Here is a 19470-nt window from a genome sequence, read left to right on the forward strand (position 1 = left end):
ACAGAGGCCGGGGGCTCTCACCACGGCGCAGGGGCTCTAGTTTCGTCTTCCTTGCAAAGCCTGCGCTGCGGCCCTCTGACTCGGAGTCTAATCTTAGTGCCACCTACACAGTGAACCTGAAATTACTCACAGCAGCGCAGCACGGGGTGGAGGTGCCGCTGGCTGCAGAGGCCTGGCGTGGTCTCGGACTCCGGCACCTCCTGGGAGCCGGACCCTCAGAGGGACCCCAGCCCACGCTCAGTGCTGGGGGACGCGTGGCAGGCCCAGCTGCCTATCTCGGGCTCTCCGTGGCTCTGCTGGCCTGGCGGCTGCCTCAACACATTTCCCCAGGTCTTCCCTGGAGTGATTCACCTCAGCTAAGCTGCCACCTCCTCCAGGCAGCCTACCTTGACCACCTTGCTGCAGGTTGTGTTTCCTGGGGCCCAGGGCTTCTCGCCTGAATGTTGGGGTCACACAGTCCTAGATGTCACTGTCTGGCTTCTGCCCAGCTCCCCTTCCAGACAGTGGCTCCCTAAGAGCAGAGCAGAGAGACTGTCTTCTGCTACAGCTCATGCATCGTCTAGACCAAGCCTGCCACAAGCCCTCACCCACCTGGGCCCCTCCATGGGCCTCTGACTGGTGAATATTTGCCTTTTCTGTACAAATGGCCTTAGGGCCGAGGTCCGCCACCTACCTGGCTTTGCTGACGGGTGTCTGCTGGGCAGTGAGCACGTGCACCTTCTATGATAGGCACAGCGTAGCCTGGGAATGAGCGAATGAGCGAATGAATGAGTGAGCGAGCAGGGAGATGACCGGGATAGCATCCGGAGAGGCGCACTGGGCCCTGGGGACAGGAGCGTGAGGGCACCTTCCCGACAGGGTCACCGGGATGGAGGGCCGGGCGCTGGGACAGGCCTCCCTGCCCCGCACACCACGCTGCCTTCCTCTGTCCCCAGGGACTGGGACGTCTCTTCCCCAGCTGTGTGAAGCGCCACTTCCCGACGTCATTTATAGCCCGTGACAGAGTCCTCCCAGGGATATGGATTTTTTAATACAATTACATTTGGGGAATCACCATCCTGCCTTCTCCTTGCCACCAGTGAGTGGGGGCTGCCTGTGGCGGCTGGGCCTCCACGCCCGAGGTCCGGCGGGAGAGTGGGAAGCCCAGGTGGGCACCGTCGGCACAGCCGGGACTCGGCAGGTGCCCACTTGGCCGAAACACGGGCTGCAGAGCACCAGCAGGGCACCTGGGTCACCCGGGGCAGGTGACCCTATGGCTAGGCCTCTGAGTCCAGGGCTGTGAGGACAGTGCCACCCCTGCCAGCCGCAGACATAGGCCATCGGCTGCCGTTGGCTGGGCCTCGGACCCTGCCTGGTCCCGTCGGCAGCTGCACCCGCTCGCCACCCGGGAGAGGCTGGGCAGGGACCGAGCCCCACTTACTAACAGAAAAGAAAGCTCAGAGACATAAAGTGACTCCCCAAAGTCCCCTGCTCGTAAGTGCTGGAATTAATGGGGCCAAATGACGGAATGCTCAAAGGATACCTGAAGGTGAAATTGCTCTGAACCCCGAAAATCCCTTACTGGCATTTAGCTTTTATTATTTGTATTAATATGAGGTACTGAGATAAGACCTTTGCAAATTAAGTGCTAAATGAAAGTATTAGCTATAAATATTCATGATAATAACAAAAACAGGTGAGCTCATGGGGGTGTTTGCGGAGCAGGTCACAGTCCGGGCCCGTGCTCCCCTGGGGCCCTGGCCCCGCCTGCCCCTCCCCTCCCGGTCCCCAGCGGCCAGTGCGCGGCTCGCTCTGCGGTTCTTGTCCGGCAAACGTGGTCAGTGAGCTGGTGCTGCCCCAAGCCTGGCCCCGAGCCTCACCGAGGACACTCAGCTCCGTCCCCGTCCATCCACTGGCTGAGCCCAGAGGGCTCCGGGGACCCTATGGAGGGCTGTGCAGGAAGGAGCCTGGTTCCCGAATGACCCGACAGCAGGTGGATGGCACCCCTCCCTGGGGACCAGTGTGAACCGTAAACACACACACACACAGATATGTATGACATTGACTTCCTGGAGCTGAAAAACAAATATGAAATGTGCCGCGTCTACTGTCCACAGTAGCGGGGGAGTCTGTGTGCATGGAAACGTGGAACGCACCTTCCTGACTGCGGACCCGCCTTCCCCTGCGCTCGCCGCCCCAGCCCGAGCAGCGGTGCTTAGTGTTGGAAAATCCTCTTCATCCTTCTAAGCAGTGACAGAGTCCACTTCTGCCGCAGCACAATGGGACAGAGAGTTTCCTATTCAATCTCCAGCTAAAGCCAGACACAAACAGCAAAAGGAACAAAACGTACAGAAACTCATGTTCAGTGAAACCAGAGATAACGGTGCCTGTAAACCTCGGATTACGATGGAAAGTGCCCAGCACGGTGACACCTGGGTAAAGCGTGCGAGGCCACCAGGAACAGAGATCCACTCTGCAGGTCTCAGGGAAGGGGCACGTGCTCCAAGAGCAGGGAGCAGAGTCCCACGTGCGGCCCCTCACCCGAGAGAGCTGGCTCCAGGGATGCTCCGAGACTGCATCTGCACAGGGGTCTGAGCTGCAGAACAACGGCCACTTGGGCTAAACGCACGACGGGTGGGGGTGGCCATGTGGGGTGCAGTGGCCCATGGGGTACAGTGGCCACGTGGGGTGCAGTGGCCCGTGGGGTGCGGTGGCCCGTGGGGTGCGGTGGCCATGTGGGGTGCGGTGGCCCGTGGGGTGCGGTGGCCCATGGGGTGCGGTGGCCACGTGGGGTGCAGTGGCCCGTGGGGTGCGGTGGCCACGTGGGGTACAGGGGCCCGTGGGGTGCGGTGGCCACGTAGGGTGCAGTGGCCCATGGGGTGCGGTGGCCACGTGGGGTACAGGGGCCCATGAGGTGTGGTGGCCACGTGGGGTGCAGTGGCCCATGGGGTGCGGTGGCCACGTGGGTTACAGGGGCCCGTGGGGTGCGGTGGCCATGTGGGGTGCAGTGGCCCGTGGGGTGCGGTGGCCACGTGGGGTGCAGTGGCCCGTGGGGTGCGGTGGCCCGTGGGGTACAGTGGCCACATGGGGTGCAGTGGCCCGTGGGGTGCAGTGGCCACACGGCTCTGCCACAGAGAACAGAGGCCTCACAGAAGTGGTAGAGAAAATCACTAAGCACAGAGTGTTGTGAAAAACAAGAACCAACAACACAACGGCCCCCAGGGAAGAGGTAGAATCTGATTTCCAGAGATGCCAAATCATATAAAGTAAAATGCCCATCTTTCAACAGAAAATTAGAAGACATTATTCAGAGAAACAGAAAAGTGTGGCCCACACACAAGAATACAAGCAGGAAATAGAAACCGTCTCTGAGAAACCCTGATGTCGGACTTCTCAGACAAGACTTTAAATAAGACAATTCAAACATCTGCAGAGAACTAGAGGGAACCGCGTCTAAAGAATTAAAGGAAAGTCATCATGTTTCACCGAATAGATAATATCAATTGAATAGATAATATCAATAAAAGGGAAGAAAGTATAAAAAATGAACTAAATGAGAACTTGGGATTGAAAAGTACAATAAATAACTCAAAGGAAACATTTGCAGAGGGACCTGACAGCAGGTTTGAGTTGACAGAAGACAGTGAGCAAATTCACACACAGGTCGTTCTTTGCCACTTGATCTGAGAAGCAGAAAAGGGGACAGACGGATAGAAATGAACGGAGCCTTGGGGACCTGGGGGACAGTAGCAAACACAGTAGCAGGTGACTGGTAAGCAGCCCCATAGAAGAGCAGAGAAAGAACAAAACAGAAAAAAGCTGAAAGTAAGTAATAGTCAAACATTCCCAAATTCGATTCAGAAATATTGATCTACATAACCAGCAGCTCCATGAGCTCTCAGTAGGATGAGCTCGGAGAGACCCAGCCTAGAGCACATAGTCAGACCACGGAAAGACGCGGCACAGAGAGAGCTTTGAAAGCAGTGAGAGAAAAACGACTCACCGTGTACAAGGATCTGCCTAAGATCAGCGGCTGCCTTCTCGCCAGCAGCCGTGAGGCCGGAAGTCAGGGAGGGGACGTAGTCAAAGGACCCAGAGAAAAAGGCTGTCAACCAGCATTCCACACGGAGCAAACTGGTCCTTCTGGAATGGAGAAGTGAAGGACCAACTAGCAGGGAATAGGGAGGGGCTTCGTCAACCTCAGGTAAAAGCCTCTGTCAAACCCCAATGCTGACAGCCCACCCAGTGGCCAGAGATGGAGCTTTTCTTGTGCAACAGAGAGCAAGACAGGGGAGTCCACCCGCATCCTGTGCACCCAGGGCTGTACTGAAAGATCTAGCCAGAGAAATTAGGAAAAAACAAGAAATAAATGATGCCCGAATTTGAAAGGAGAAGTAAAAATATCTCGATTTGCAGAAGACATGATTTTTAATTAAAAAAAATCATAAGGAATCTACTGACAAGCTATTATCACTTATGAGGGAGCTTAGCAAGGCTATAGGACACAAGATCAATATAAAAATGGAATTACACGTCTAAATAGCAGCAATGAGCAATCCAAAAATGAAGAAAACACTTAGATTTACAATAATGTCAAAAAGGAAGAAAATTTTTTAAAGAGCGTGAGACTTAAACAGGGAAAACCAGAAAACATTATTGAAGGAAACTGTGTATGAGAAGCTGATTCTAAATTTTATGTTGACATGCACATGCCCCAGGGTAGCCAAAACATTTCTCAGAGTAAAGGACTCACAGCCTCCAGTTTTAAAACTTACTACAAAGCTACAGTAGTCAAGACAATGAGGTGCCGGCATAGGAACAGACATACAGACCAATTAAATAAAATTGAAAGTAAGAAAATTAATTGTTACATTTTCGGTCAGTTGATTTTCAACGAAGTTGCCAATAACATTCAATGGGAAATGGTAGCCTTTTTAACAAACTGAGCTGAGCCAATTGGACATCCACATGCAAAAGAGTGAGGTTGAATCCCTACCTCAAACCATATGCAAAAGTTAACTCATAATGGATTCTAGGCCTAAATGTATGTGCTAAAACTTATATTAAAAAACTTTTAGAAGAATATATGGAAGTAAATGTTTCTGACTTTAGTTACATAATAGTTTCGTGGGAACTTTACCAAAGGCACAAAAGACAGAAAAAAATACATAGATAAGTTGGACTTCATCAAAATGAACAACTATTATGTTTTAAACAACAACTTCAAAAAGGTGAGAAGATAACCCACAGAATGGGAGAAAATATTTGAAATTCATATGTGGTAAGGGACTTATAATCAGAATATATAAATAACTTAAAACAATAGTAGGACAAATTCCCAAATAAACATGGATTTGAATATAAATTTCGCCAAAGAAGATACATAAATGACTAATAAGCACATGAAAAGATGCTCAAAATCTTAATCATTAGAGAAGTGCGAATCAAAAACAGAAGATGCCACTTCAGACCCAGTGGAAGCAATGAGTGCTGATAAAAATATGGAGAAATTGGAACCTTAATCTGTTACTGGTGGGAGGATATGAAACGGTGCAGCCACTTTGCATATAGTTTGTCAGCTTCGTAAAACAGAGCTGCCACTGGCCCAGCAATCCCACCCCTTGGTAGATGCTCAAGAGAGATGAAACTACGTCCACACAGAAACTTAATCAAGAATGTTCATGGCAACAGTATTTATAGTAGCTAAAAGCAGAGACAACTCAGATGCTCATCGACTAATGAATGGAGAAATAATGCTTGTCTGTATAATGGAATGCTATTTGACAATTGAAGTAATGAACTACTGTGATGGTTAATTTTACGTGTCAACTTGCCTGGGCTACAGGATGTGCGAATATCTGGAGAAATGTCACTTGTGGGTGTGTCGTGAGGTCAGTGTGTGAGTTGGTGGAGTCAGTAAGGAGAGGGCCCCGTGTGGTGGCCTCACCCAATCTGTTGCGGGCCGAGTAGAACTACGACCTGGGGAACGGCTGAGTTAGCTCCGCCTGACTCCTGCCAGGGCGCCGATCTCTCGCCCGTGGCACAACTGCACTTTGACCTTTGGACTCCGAGTGGAATCGGTGCCGTCAGCTCCCACTCAGGCTCCAAAGCACAGCACCCACCCCGCTTCCCTGCGCCCAGCGCTTGGACACAGCAGTCGGTGGAACAGCTCAGCTTCCATGACTGCATGAGCTACTACTGCCTTATAATAAATCACACACATGTGGATGCACGCCTGTGCACACACACACATGTATATATGTGCGTATATCCTCTTGGTTCTGTTTCTCTGGAGAAACTAACACAAGTGCTGACACACGCTACAACATGCATGAACCTTGGAAACATGCTAAGTGAAAGGAACCCATCACAAAGGGGCACATACCGTGTGATGCCATTTATATGAAATGTCCAGAATAGAAAAATGTACAGGGATGGAAAGCAGATCGCTGGTTGCCAGGGGAAGGGAGAAGGGAGGGTGACTGCAGATGGATGTAGGATTTCTTTCCGGGGTAATGAAAATGTTCTAAAATTAGCCAGTGGTGATCATTGCAAAATTCCGTGAATATACTAAAAACCACTGAACTGTACACATTAAAATGGTGATATTTATAGTAAGTGAATTACATCTCAATAAAGTTATTTTTTAAAAATCGAGCGACTGTTTGGAAGGAGGGTGGGGTCCTGGGTCCTGGCAGGACGACTGACACCTGTGATTACAGGGGTGACCTTGAGACAGGCAAGGCAGAGAGGGCTCCAGGACGCGGAGAGCAGAGGACAAGGGCAGGCCCGGGGGGGCAGGGACCGCCAGAGGGAAGGTGAGGCCGACTGCTCTGAGCAGAGCGTACATGTTATATTTATATGTATATAAATGGATACAGCATAAACTATGTATTTAGTTTATATATATAGAAACTTTGACAAACACACGCACATAACAGAGGGCAAGTAGGTGGAAAGAAATGTAAATTCCCTGACTTATTTAACTCATAATAGAAGAATTTTAGTGGTACTTACAGATAAACCCCCCCCCCCACATTTTAGACTTTTACAGGTGTAACAGTAACCATTAGAAGTTCTACTCAAATAAACAGCTGGAAATATCAGCAAATGGTGGCACCACCCGGGAAATATCGAAGTGAATTAATTTTCTCCTTTTACACAGTGAGGGCTAACAAACTATTAAAAGTTGATAAATGTAGAAATAGATGCTTTAAAATGTTATTAAAAGCTATAAAGGTGACAACCAAAAACATGAAGCAGGTGAATTAGCGTCCCGAGCTGTCAGAAGGAAATGCGTCGGCAAAGCAAAGCAGACCCAGGGGCGCAGGGCGAGGGCGCGGACGTGGTGACGGAACACGAGGGGAGCCCAGGGACCACAGTCCAGCCTGTGTCACGGCAGCGTGTGACACACTGCGAGAAAAGTCCACCAGGGAGAGAAGTTTCTCGGGTTAAGTAAGACACCTAACACTCCTGTGTATGCGCCGTTTACAAGACACGTCCAGACTGCAGTGACGAGGGACATGTGGCAGAGACACGGAACCTCAGCAGGGAGGGAGCTGCACTGGCCAGTGCGGTCAACACAAGGGGACCCTGAAGACGCGAGGAGGCCACGTGTGCTGACGAGAGATTCGATCCCCAGTGGGACTGTCACTGCCCCAGCCACGGCGCAGACTCACCACACACAGGATGCACACCTGTCTCGATCTGGGCCCCGGGTTGCAGGGCCAGGAACAGGTGTCCACAAGGACGTGGGAGGCGGGAGGACGACTGCAGGGGGCCGCCGAGGGGGTCACTTGTGTGGGCGTCGCTGCTTGATCCCTCCAGCACCTCCCTGGGGCCACGGCCATGCACCCAGTGGTCCCTTCCGGGTGGGAGGCTGAGCACTGGCCCCCGATCCCCTCCCCCTGGCTGGGGGGCCTGCGCCCACCCCGACTTGCCAGGCTTTGAGGACAGCCTAAGACAGGGCAGCAGTGCCCCCCCCCCACCCGCCCCGCCACCCAGGGGCCAGTGACTGCACAGGGGGTGTGGCCTGGGGCACTGGAGACACCTGCCCCAAAGAGGAGCTTACCTGCCTCTGCTCACCCGTGAGGTGGCGCAGACAGAATATAAATGAGCCCGGGAGGGGAGAGCGGGGCGTGTGCTCAGGAGGATGAGCCGGGTATTACCCAACCCCGCTCTGAAGGCAGGGGATGGACGCAGCCTCCTGTCCCACCGCAAGTTACTCACAGCAGACGACCAGGGGCCTGGACACACAGCATGTCCCCAGGCGTCCCCAGGAAGCCACCTACTGCTGCAGATCACCGGGAGCAAAACTCAAACCGGAGTGTGATGCGGTTTTCACCACGTGATGCCGCCAGCCCGGTGCGCGGAGCGGATCATCCTCACTAATGTCATCAACTCTGCGTGCAAATGATCACCGAGGGAATTAATCACTCAACTCCTAAGACAGAAAAATACAAGCAAAATAAATGTATGGAAAGCAGGTGGAGGAATCTTATCAAAGTAAAACAGAAATTAATGATGTTTTAAAGAAAAAAAAGTAGACTTAGTAAATAAATTCCAGAGAAATTTCTTTACAAAAAATCTTATAAAATATACAATTTCAAACTTTATTACACAAGCAAGACAAATAGGAGAAAAACACAAAATGAGGAATCAGAGCAGTAAATAAAAAATAGAGACAGATTAAACGTATCGTTTCTCAGCACTGTATAAATACTGCGCAAAGCAAAAAGAAATCGGTGATTATAAAAATATGCATACAGGCATCTGTATATATATAGATACTGACACATAAATATACACACACGTGTACACACACCTGTATGGAGAGAGAGCAACGTTTTACTTTAGATGAGACTGGAAATGTAAACAGACCAATTGCCATGCACAAAATCAATAAAGTTGCCCAGCAGCTACTTATGCTTAACTCACTACTGCCGTGAAAATTCTTTATTGAATTTTATCAAAACTTTAAGGAATAAACGATGTGGAGGTTATTTAAACTCTCATAAACCTTTATCTGTCAAGTTTTACCCGAGCACGACCAACACATCACACGTGCACACAAAGCTAGAAATGTATCTTGTTTGTGAGCACAGATGTGGAAGGTCTACACTGTGTATTAACAAATACAATGAAACATTTCATAAAAAGGAAAAATACATTATGACTAAGTGTGATTCTTTCCAGGAACCAGGAATGAGTCAATATTTGGAATCTAATTAACAGATTATATCCATAAATGCTAAAGCAGTGATTTTTACAGATTCAAAAATATATTCTTGAAAAAACTGTATAAAATATTGAAAAGACCAACAAGTTCCCCCTCCAAAAAAAAAAAAAAAAAAAAACCCAAATAACTAAAGCACATGAGAAGGTAGCTCACAGCAAAAGGCACACAAGTACCAATAACTGTAACACAAAGTGTTCAAACCACACGCAGTTAGAGAAAAGCACATTTCCAGCCAATAACACTCGTTCTTACGAGGCCGCCGAGTGCACTGAATCAGGGAGGAATTGCAGGAACGCGCCGCCGTGCTCCTTTAGTGGCCGTGGACGTCCTGCAATCTCTCTGGAGTGTGATTTGAAACACCTTTCAATGTTAAAGTGTCTTTGCTGTTTGTCCTGGCACTCGACACTCAAGAGCCTGCCCTGCACAATACGTGTACCTACGAGCAAAGGTACATGTTAAGATTTCCATTCTCTTGTAATTGCAAGTGCCTAGAACCAGTCTAAGTATCTCTCTTTACGGGAATGAGTAAATAATTTATGGAACACCATTGAGCTATTAAAAAAAGAATGGATTAGAATTATGCCTCCAAAATATACTGCTAAATGAGAAAAGCAGAATGCAGAACAGGGTTTTACAAAAAGTAGCCCACTATTTTTGCAAAAATGCAAAACAAGGCTTTGCAAAAATAGGCTACTATTAGTGTTTTTTAAAAGGGCAATTTATGTATACACGTACACACACAGAGAAATACAGAAATATTCACACAGCCCAGTGCAGGCAAGATTTCTAGAAGGATTCACAAAAAGTTGTTAATAGACATGCCTCCAGGAAAGAGAGGGCATCTCTGGTGGCTTTTATTTGAATAACCTTTTGAATTGTTTGATATATAAATATTAACCATGCTAAAGCATTACTTTTTCAAATAAGAATATAAATACACTTATATGTACATAGTCTATATGCATGTGTGCAACACAGGCACACACAGGTACATACCGTATGTATGCGAGTGTGTCCAGGAAGTGTGGCTCAGTGGTGAGGCCCCAGCCCAGGCTGCGGGTCCAGCTACGCCACCTGACCCGAGCTGCTTCCTGCCTCTGTGCTCAAAGATGAGAAAGTGAAAACACACCTGCCCCATGTGGTGGCTGTGAGGATGAAGGTGACACGTTCCAAGTGCTCAGGGCACTGTCTGGCCCATGGTGAGGGTCCAGGGCCGCTGCTTCAGTGTTATTTTCGTTATTGTCACCAGTAACTGCCAGGTTCCGGTCCCCAGCCAGAGAGGACGTTCCACGAGGAGCCACCCCTCGCTTTCAGCTCCACCGCAGAGCTTCCGGTGCAACATGGGGACACGGCAACTGAGTCATCACCACTGCGTGCCAGCGTCCACGTAGTAAGTACTCACTGCTCATCCCTGCCAGGCCACCACTGCGGTGCCCTGGCAACACAGGAGGAACAAGACTGGCCCGGGCCCGCCCGTCTGAACGTTACCCTGGACGCGCACGACGGCGTCTGCGAAGGTGCTTTGGCGGCAGAACTGCCAGGATGCCCGGGGGTGCGTGCCCCAGCCCGAGGAGCTAGAAAGTCCTCTGCTGATAGAAGGAGAGAAAGGGAAGAAGAAATAAAACGAACAACAAAACAAAACAAAGACGTGCTTGTGGTCAGATTATACCTGCCCACGTCAAAGAGGTAAACGTGGCATAAAGTATCGAACAACTTTCCCTGCATTGGCGCGGGAGGGGCTGATACATCCTGAGATGGAGGAGGGGTCTCAGGCACCGCAAGTGCCCGCTGAGCTCACACACATCTTGCACGCGGGGAAGAGTCGTGCGCTGTTCAATTCGTGACGTGGGAACAACTGGCTGGACAGATGGGGGATAAAATTTTATCTTTTTCTCAAACAAAAATCAAAACTGAATTCCAGATGGCATAAAGATCTAAATGGTCTTTAAGACAAAACTTTAAAATCCTAGAGGAAAATGTCTCTTTTTATTCTTATTCTTATTTGTGTTCTTATTTCTTAAGTAAAACACACAAGTGCAAAACCTAAGGGAATTGAACAATGTATCTCATCACATCAAAATTTAAAACTTTATGCAGCAAAACCACCATAAATAATAAAATGGAGGATATTTTATCCTATACAGCCAGCAAAGATTTTTAATCTAGAATATACAAATAATTCCTGCAAATCAATAGGAAAATAAAAAATGGGCAAAAGCTATCAACATACAATTCTGAAAACAGGAAACTTAAAGGCCCAAAAACATGTGAGAAGAAATTAATCTCATTCATACTAAAAATAATGAGATAAGCTAACACACATCAATCAGATTTATAAAAATTAAAAAATATACCAAGCATGCGTGAGGATGTGGGAAACCACTGAGATTGAGGTGTGTGACGTGCTGCAGCCTGGTTCTCCCCTTGGCTTGGATGACAATTGGCGAGTTGAAGTCGTCTGTGAGCCGCATCCTGGCCTTGAGTCCCCCAGGTGCCGGGCAGGGGCAGCTGTCACCAGGTGCTCACAGATGTACACAGGGATAGTCACACATTACTAGTCATGGCAGAGATATGGGAGCCCCCAAAGTTCCCGCTGACGGAGAAGCAATAAATAACACAATGGAGAAGTTCACAGCTGTTTAAGTGACTGAACCACGAGTATTCTTGCCCTAGCAAGAATAGACCTCACAACAGAATTTTGAGTGAAAAATCAAATTTCAAAATCATAATATAACACCGTACCTTTCCTGTAAAGATTGAAATAAAACACGTGCATGTTAAGGAACAGCGGTCAGAGCGGTTTGACTCAGACAGACCTGCGACATGGGCGTGTACCACGGCATTCCCTGTGGGGAAATGGGTCAGAGGCCCCCGTGTCCTTACCTGCGCTGTGTAAGCAGGAAGGTTCTAGGTCCCGGGAGCAGAGTCCGGCCTGATGGTGAGAACCGAGTCACAGTCCCGCAGTCGGGCCCAGAGAGCAAGAAAATTGCCAACTCTCGGTCTGTTCACCTTTTTTCTTGCTGTGAGGATGGGAGTGATGACTTTGGGCTACGTATGTGGTAAAGCTGACCTGGGAGTCCTGCCCTGCCGCTGCGTCACTGTTTTAACTCTGGGGCTCCCATGAGGACAGGGACCGTGATGGCTCTTCCTGGTCCGTCTGCGGCATGTCACACGCACAGCTCCTCCCGTGAGCACAGCCGTCCGTGGATGTCATTGTGACCCTTCTAAGCACCCTGGTGATGGAAGCACATCAGCCAGAGACCCCGCTTCTCCCAGCGTCCCCCGGCTCAGCCCTGGCCCTCCCAGGGAAGCCGGGGACCGAGTCCCCCTGCCGCGTGGCCCACACCCTCACCACGTGCCCAGGGCAGGCCTCACCACACAGCCGCTCCCGCAGGTTCCGGGGTGTCGGGGGCCGTGCACAAGCACACCCTGTGTGTGAGCCTTGCCCGCGTTGTCTCCGCCCACGTGAATATTTACTGTGTGGAAGCAGAGCTGGCACACCGGCCCCGTTCACGGAGCTCTCCACATGCCTTTGCAAACAACCTGGAAACAGGGGTTGGGCGCAATGAATGTGCATCATTCTCTGAATCACAAGGGCTGCTGTGAACAATGCTGCATGGGCTTTTGTCCTAGTGTTTCTGTGTGAACCAGAACCTTGCGAGAGCGAAATGATGGGGAATTTGTTGCAAAATAAAACACGAGTTGCTCTAGAGTTCCTGAGAGGTCGTCCACGCTGTGCTGCGGAGACACGGGCTCCTTCCCCAGCTCCTTCCTGGTGCCTGTTGGAGCAGGGCTGGCTGTCCTGCAGGAGTGCCCACCTGCCACGGCCGGAGCCCCCTTTGCTGCCCCAGGGTGGGTGGTCGGCAAGAGATTGGGGCAGAAGACCCTCCAGGACCCAGCAGGCCTTGTGTCCTGTGTCCTCCATCTGCTCAGTGTGAAAACGGCCACAAATCCAGCCAGCGTGTGGTGAGACACGTTCCAGCCAGTGTTCGCCGTCCGGTGAAGCAGCAGGTGGATCCGTGAACTTCTCCTTTCAGCCCCGTGGCGCCAGCTACGTGAACCCCACGGCCCCAGACGCCACCAGGACTCGGATGCCGGTCTTGGGCCTCCCCTGGACACAGGCCTCTGCTCTGCTGCGTCCCTGACCCACAGTGAGCCGGCCACACCCGCGGTTCCAGGAGAGCCGCTGTGTTTGCAGGCAGAGCTGAGAACAATCCGTTCTTTCCCAGGAAAGCCCCCTCCCAAGCTCGACTCCTAACTCCCCTCTCCCTGCGTGTCTCCCACGGCAGCCCCCCCCGGGGAGGAGACTTAGTGGGGACCCCCGTCTCTCTGTCTGTCAGACACACACGCAGATACAGCCCGGTTCAGTCTTACAAAACTCCCGTCCTCCGTCCTCTCACCGAGGAGGCCGAGTAGCCCTGGGCTGGGCCTTTCTCCCCCGGCGCCCAGCTCCGTCCTACGTCTCCAGCCGAGGAGCCCTGGACGTGTCCACGTGCCCCCGGCCGTTGGCGCAGTCAGCGTGAGCGCCTGCTGTGTTCCCACTACGCCAGGACACGTGAGACCCTGGTCCCAGCCCCTTGGGGGACGGAGCAGTGCTGGGAGTGTGATGAGACCAGGAGACGTTCCTGGCAGGGGAAGCCCAGCCCAGAGGGGAGCGTGGGCCCATCAGGGCACAGAGGGTCAGTCCATCCGGCCTGAGCGCCCAGTGGCCAGAGATGACAGAGAGGAGGAAGGTGCCGGAGCTCGTGGGGCCTCAGGGTCCAGCCGGCACTGTGTCCAAATGGGCGTTTTCACAGCAACCTGGGTGTTTCTTACCGCACGGACTGTGCACAGCGGATTCAGACCCGGAGTGTGAATCCTGTCCCCGCCTTGGGTGTGGCCTCTGCATCTGTGGGCCAGGGCGCCCCACGCCAGGGCCTGTCAGGACCCTTAGTGAGACAGCCCAGGGGCTGGGATTCGGCTCCGGGACACAGGACTCCCTGAGACCATGTCAGGCTTGCAAAGGGGGCCTCGCTTGCCTAAGTTCCATCAGGTAAAGCACATGTCTCTATCCCAAACTACTGACACAGGGGACTGGAATGACAGTTCAAATGAACCTCCAGGTTCACGGAGGAGCAGACCCTACCTGGAAAGACCCTTTTATGTACTTCAACTACTGTATGGCTTTTGCCAACAGCCTCTTCTGAGACGAGGCTCCGACCAAGCAGGCTGCTGAGCACCCCCCGGGGGATTCCGATCCCCGTGGTAGGAGCTGGGCCTGACTCGGAGGGGCCGGTTCCTCGTACGCCCGGCCTCACCCGGCACCTTCTCCTCCAGCCTCCAGACGGTGGCTGAGAATCCCCCGCAGCAGCAGTCGGAGCCTAATGCAGTCTGCAACCTGCCTCACCCGGCAGGAAGGGGAAAGGTCTTGTATTCTCTAGAAAACACATACAATGACAACAATCCAAAAAATACTTGATCCCCATTGTTCTTTTATACAAACTATCTGTAATACAATAAAAAATACAGAAATGAAAAAGGCTAAATATATAGTCATTAATAAACAAGCAGGTGATGTAAGCAGATTCAGAGATTGCAAAAGTATTGAAATCAGCAGGAACATATCTTTTTAAATTGCTAAAATTGTTAAGGAATTTATAAGAAAAATTAATAGATTGAGTGATAGAATGAATACTTAAGGAAAAAAGATGGAAACTGGAATAAAGAAATTGAAATCACACAGTTGTAAAAACAATTCTGAAATCACAGTTCATTTATTATTTCCACAAATGAGACAATCATCGATGATATTAATAGAAATTTCCAAACAGGAGAGACTAAAAGAAAATGTGAGATAGTATCAGGTGGTCTCACCTCTGTGACTTGTGCTCTCGGAAGGAGCAGAGAGAGTTTGGAGCATGAAAGGGTGTTGAAATATGGGACAAATACTCCAAACTTCTCACAAGAAATCAACTTATAGGTAGATACAAAAGCTCAAAGAAGTCTAAGCAGGATTAATCTACATAAAAATTACACATAAGCACATGGTACAAAAATTGTTGAAAAGCAAAAATTAAAAGATGATTTAAAAGCATTCAGAGAATAAGGACACCGTTTGCAGGAACAATGATAAGATTAATGGCTGATCTCTCATCAAAAGTAATGGAAAGACATCTTTAAAGTGAACAACAACAAAAAAACAAACCTGTCAACCTAGAATTCTCTTTTTAGTGAAAATATCCTTCACAAAATGAAGTTTAAATAAAAACATTTTCAGGAAAACAAGGGGGAGAGAGTTTTTTTTTTTTCCCCAGAAGAATTACAGTGCAAAGAAATTCTTCATGTTGAAAAATATCTCACGATGAGAATTCAGTTCTATGGGCAGAAAGGAAGAGGACGAGAGAAAAGGTAAAACATCGTGGTCAACATGAAAGAATAGTTTTAATGTTTTTAAAAATTACGTGAATAACAGTTGAGTATGCAGATATTATGAAAATGTATCAGATTTATAACAGGTGTAGAACTAAAATATATGGTAACAGCAGCACAAAATATTCAAAGAAGTACACAAAGAATATTCTGCAAGGTTCTTATGCTCCACATGAAGTGGTACCATAACAATCAACATAAATTATCCTAAATGAAGAATGTAATCCCAAGAGCAAGTATTTAAAAATGAGAATAAAAGGTAAAAATAAAACATCAAGAGGTTTATTTTTTCTCTCTGCCATGATGGGGTAACGGGCTGATTTTACCGTCCTGTCTGAAACAACTAGTAAACAGACGATAGGCGGAATGTCCATTTTACACATTGGACAGGAGCCATGTGTAACGGGGATTCCTGAGAGAAGAGAAACAAAGCAAACCCGGTCCTACGACTGCCCCACTTGCCACCTGGAGAGAGGTGCCAGGTGGATGCAGATGGTCCTGCTCAATTTAGGGAACAGAATGTGAACAGTCTACAGACGGATGCTCTCCAGTCTTTGGCTAAGTAGTGATCTGCGTGCCAGTAGGAGGAAACCAAGCAAGGGTCGGAAAAGAACCACTGGAAAGGGAAAAGCAAAATAATCCCTGGAGCTTGCACAGGGCTGGGCATCATCTGTGCTCCCAGCAGTGTAGAGTGGCCCGGCGGCACACAGAGCAGGGGCAGAGTCCACCAGAGGGGACATTGCTCAGTAGCGAGGCTGAGCTGGCCGTAGTCTAGGGATTGCTCTGATTGTGTCTCGACAAAAGTTAAAAGCAAGTCTGGAAAATACACAACTTATTTCAAGTAATTTAACTGCATCTATAGTCCAACAATATTTAAGAAATAGACAACAAAATACAACAAAGAGAAAATCAAATCCACAATGTACATTTAACATTTTTCTTGCGACTTTGCATATCTTGTATTTTTAAACAAGTTTTAAACAAAAAAGATAGCTACAGAAATAAGACGAATACTAGATTAGCAGGCAGGGATACTGAAACAGATACTATGAGTGTACTCCACGTGTTTAAGAAGATAAAGAACAAAACCACGAGCACCATTGGGAGAGAAAGGGAAGATATAAAATGACATAATAAAACTTCTAGAGATGAAAAATACAATGGCTCAAAAGAAAAATTTGCTGTGTACGATTAACAGCAGATTAGACACTGTAAAAAAATAGTATTAGTGATCTAATTGAAACTATCCAAAACAAAGCACAAAGAAAAAACAAAGACTGAATAAGAAACAAATAATCAATCAGTCACTGCTGGAATAATATCTGGGACCCCAATATACATGTAATTGGAGTCTTAGCGGTGGGGGTGGAAGGAAGGACAGAAAACATATCCTAAGTAATTATGCTCAAAAATATTCTAAATTGATGAAAACTATAAACTCAGAAATCCAAGATCAACAAATCTAAATCCAAAGAAAAGTACCTAAAGGCAGATTACTTGGATATCAAAACAGTCAAAGGCATTAAAAGAAAAGAAAATTAGTAACCAATAACCATTATATAGATGCCAAAATGTTTAAAAATATTTAGCAAAATCAATCCATATATTATATATGTATATATATAAAATTACCAAGTGAGGTTAATCCCAGGAATGCAAGGTTGATTTAATATTAGAAACTCAATTAATGTAACTTGCTATATTAATGAAGTAAAAATTGTGATTATTTAAATGTGATAAAAAGAGACATTTGCCAAAATTCAATGTACATTCATAAAACAAACCAAAAAACAGCAACCAAAGAATAGTAGGGAACTTCCTCAACCTGATAAAATATATATACAAAAATTCTACAGCTAACATGATATTTAATACAAGAATAATCAAATTTCCCTAAGAGTAGGAATAAAGGAAGGATATTCATTCTCACCGTCCTCTCTTCAGGTTCTAGCTAATGCAATAAGGCAGAAAAAATAAACAAAAGGCTTTCAGATTGGAGAAAATAAGGAGAACTGTTTTTATTTGCAGTTGATAAATTAACTTTGCAGAAAACTTTAAGAATCTACAAAAAGTTTATTCTAACTAATAAGTGAATTTAGTGAGGTTACTAGTTCCAAAGTTGATATACCAAAATTATTGTAATTATAAATGCTAGTAGCAAGCAATTAGAAACTGAAATTTCAAAAAAATCTCTTTACAATAGTGTGGTGTTATGATATATATAGGTTTTCATCCACGGTCGCAATGGAGTTTCACAACTCCCACAGTCCTTGAAATGTTGGGAGCTTCCGGCCTCTGGAGACAGAATCTCTCTGACCTTCTCCTGCCCTCCTGTCCCCTGCCCAAGGCGGGACTCCAATCTGATTGTGGGTCATTCCAGAGGGTTCTGCCCCACAGCGTGGAGGGAGGACACTGTGCAGAGAGGCCAGGAAGCATCTGAGCAGATGGGTCTAGCTGGGTTTAGATCCTGCACTTTTGTGCAATCGCATTTCTACACGGGTTGTCAGTCAGGCCTGTGTCATGGAGCCTCAACCCACGAGGACGGTGCTCAGAACTTCTGGACAGCCAAGCACGAGGAGGTCCCTGGGGGTGGCAGCCCCGGGAGGGCATGGCAGCACCACACCCCTTCCCCACTCCTCACTCTGTGCATCTCTTCATCTGCATCCTTTGCAATGTCCAGTATAGAAACCAGGAAAGGCAAGTCAGGGTTTCCTGGGGTCTGGGAGCCACCACAGCAAGTCAGTCCAACCCCAAGAGGGAGGGTGTCGTGGGAACCCCAACTGGAAGCCGGTCCGTCAGACTCTGGAGGCATGGACTTGCGACTGGCGTCTGGGTGGGGGGCACCCTGGGGACGGAGACCTCACCCTGGGGGATCTGACACTGTCTCCGGGTAGATGGTGTCGGGACTGAGTCAGAGGACCCCGGCTGGGGTCAGCTGCTCACTGTGTGGGGAAGCATAGGAAGTACACTCAGTTCTTTTCCGTGTGGCTTGTTGCAGAGTTTAGAGGAAAACACGGTTGGGGGAGTGTTCGTCCCAAAGCAAACAGTATTAAATGCTTTCATTTTTATCGTATATGTTTAAGATGCACAACATAATGTTTTTACATGCATAGTGAAATGATTACCACAGCCTGGCAAAGTAGTATATTCCTCACCTCACATACGTGTGTGTGTGTGTGTGCGCGCGCGCGCGCATGTGTGTGTGTGTGTGTGCGCGCGCGCATGTGTGTGTGTGTGTGTGTGTGTGTGTGTGTGTGTGTGGTTGGAGCACCTACCAGTTTACACTCTCAGTAAGTTTCCAGCACACAATACCATATCACTAATTATAATTTTTATGCTAGAAGTCTCCGGACTTATTTGCCTTAGGTAACTGCAGCTTTGTAAACTTTGACCTGCATTTTACCATTATTCCTGCTCCCCAACCCCGATAACCACCATTCCGCTGTTGCTGTGTGTTTGACATTTTTAAGATTCTACATACAAGTTTTCTGTTGCTGCTACAAAAACAACACACACATTAAGTCACCAGCTTAAAACAACACACACTTATTCTCTTACCGTTCTGTAATTAGAGACCTGACCCGACGTGGGTCCCGCTGAGCTGAAGCCAAGGTGTTGGCAGGGCCGTACTGCTTTCTGGAGATGCCGGGTGGAATCCGCGTTCGTGCTCTGTCCAGTGCCCAGAGGCCACCCGCACTGCTGGGCACAGCCCTTCCTGCGTCTTTGAAGCCAGAAGTCCCTGCCCGCTCCCTGTTCTTCCATTGGCCACACCTGCGTCTGACCAAGCTGGGCCAGGTTCTGTGAATTTAAAGAGTTACTGGAGTAGATGGTGCCCACCTGGATCG

The sequence above is a fragment of the Lemur catta genome, chromosome 6 (assembly GCF_020740605.2).
Source record: "Lemur catta isolate mLemCat1 chromosome 6, mLemCat1.pri, whole genome shotgun sequence".
Classification (NCBI taxonomy): domain Eukaryota; kingdom Metazoa; phylum Chordata; class Mammalia; order Primates; family Lemuridae; genus Lemur; species Lemur catta.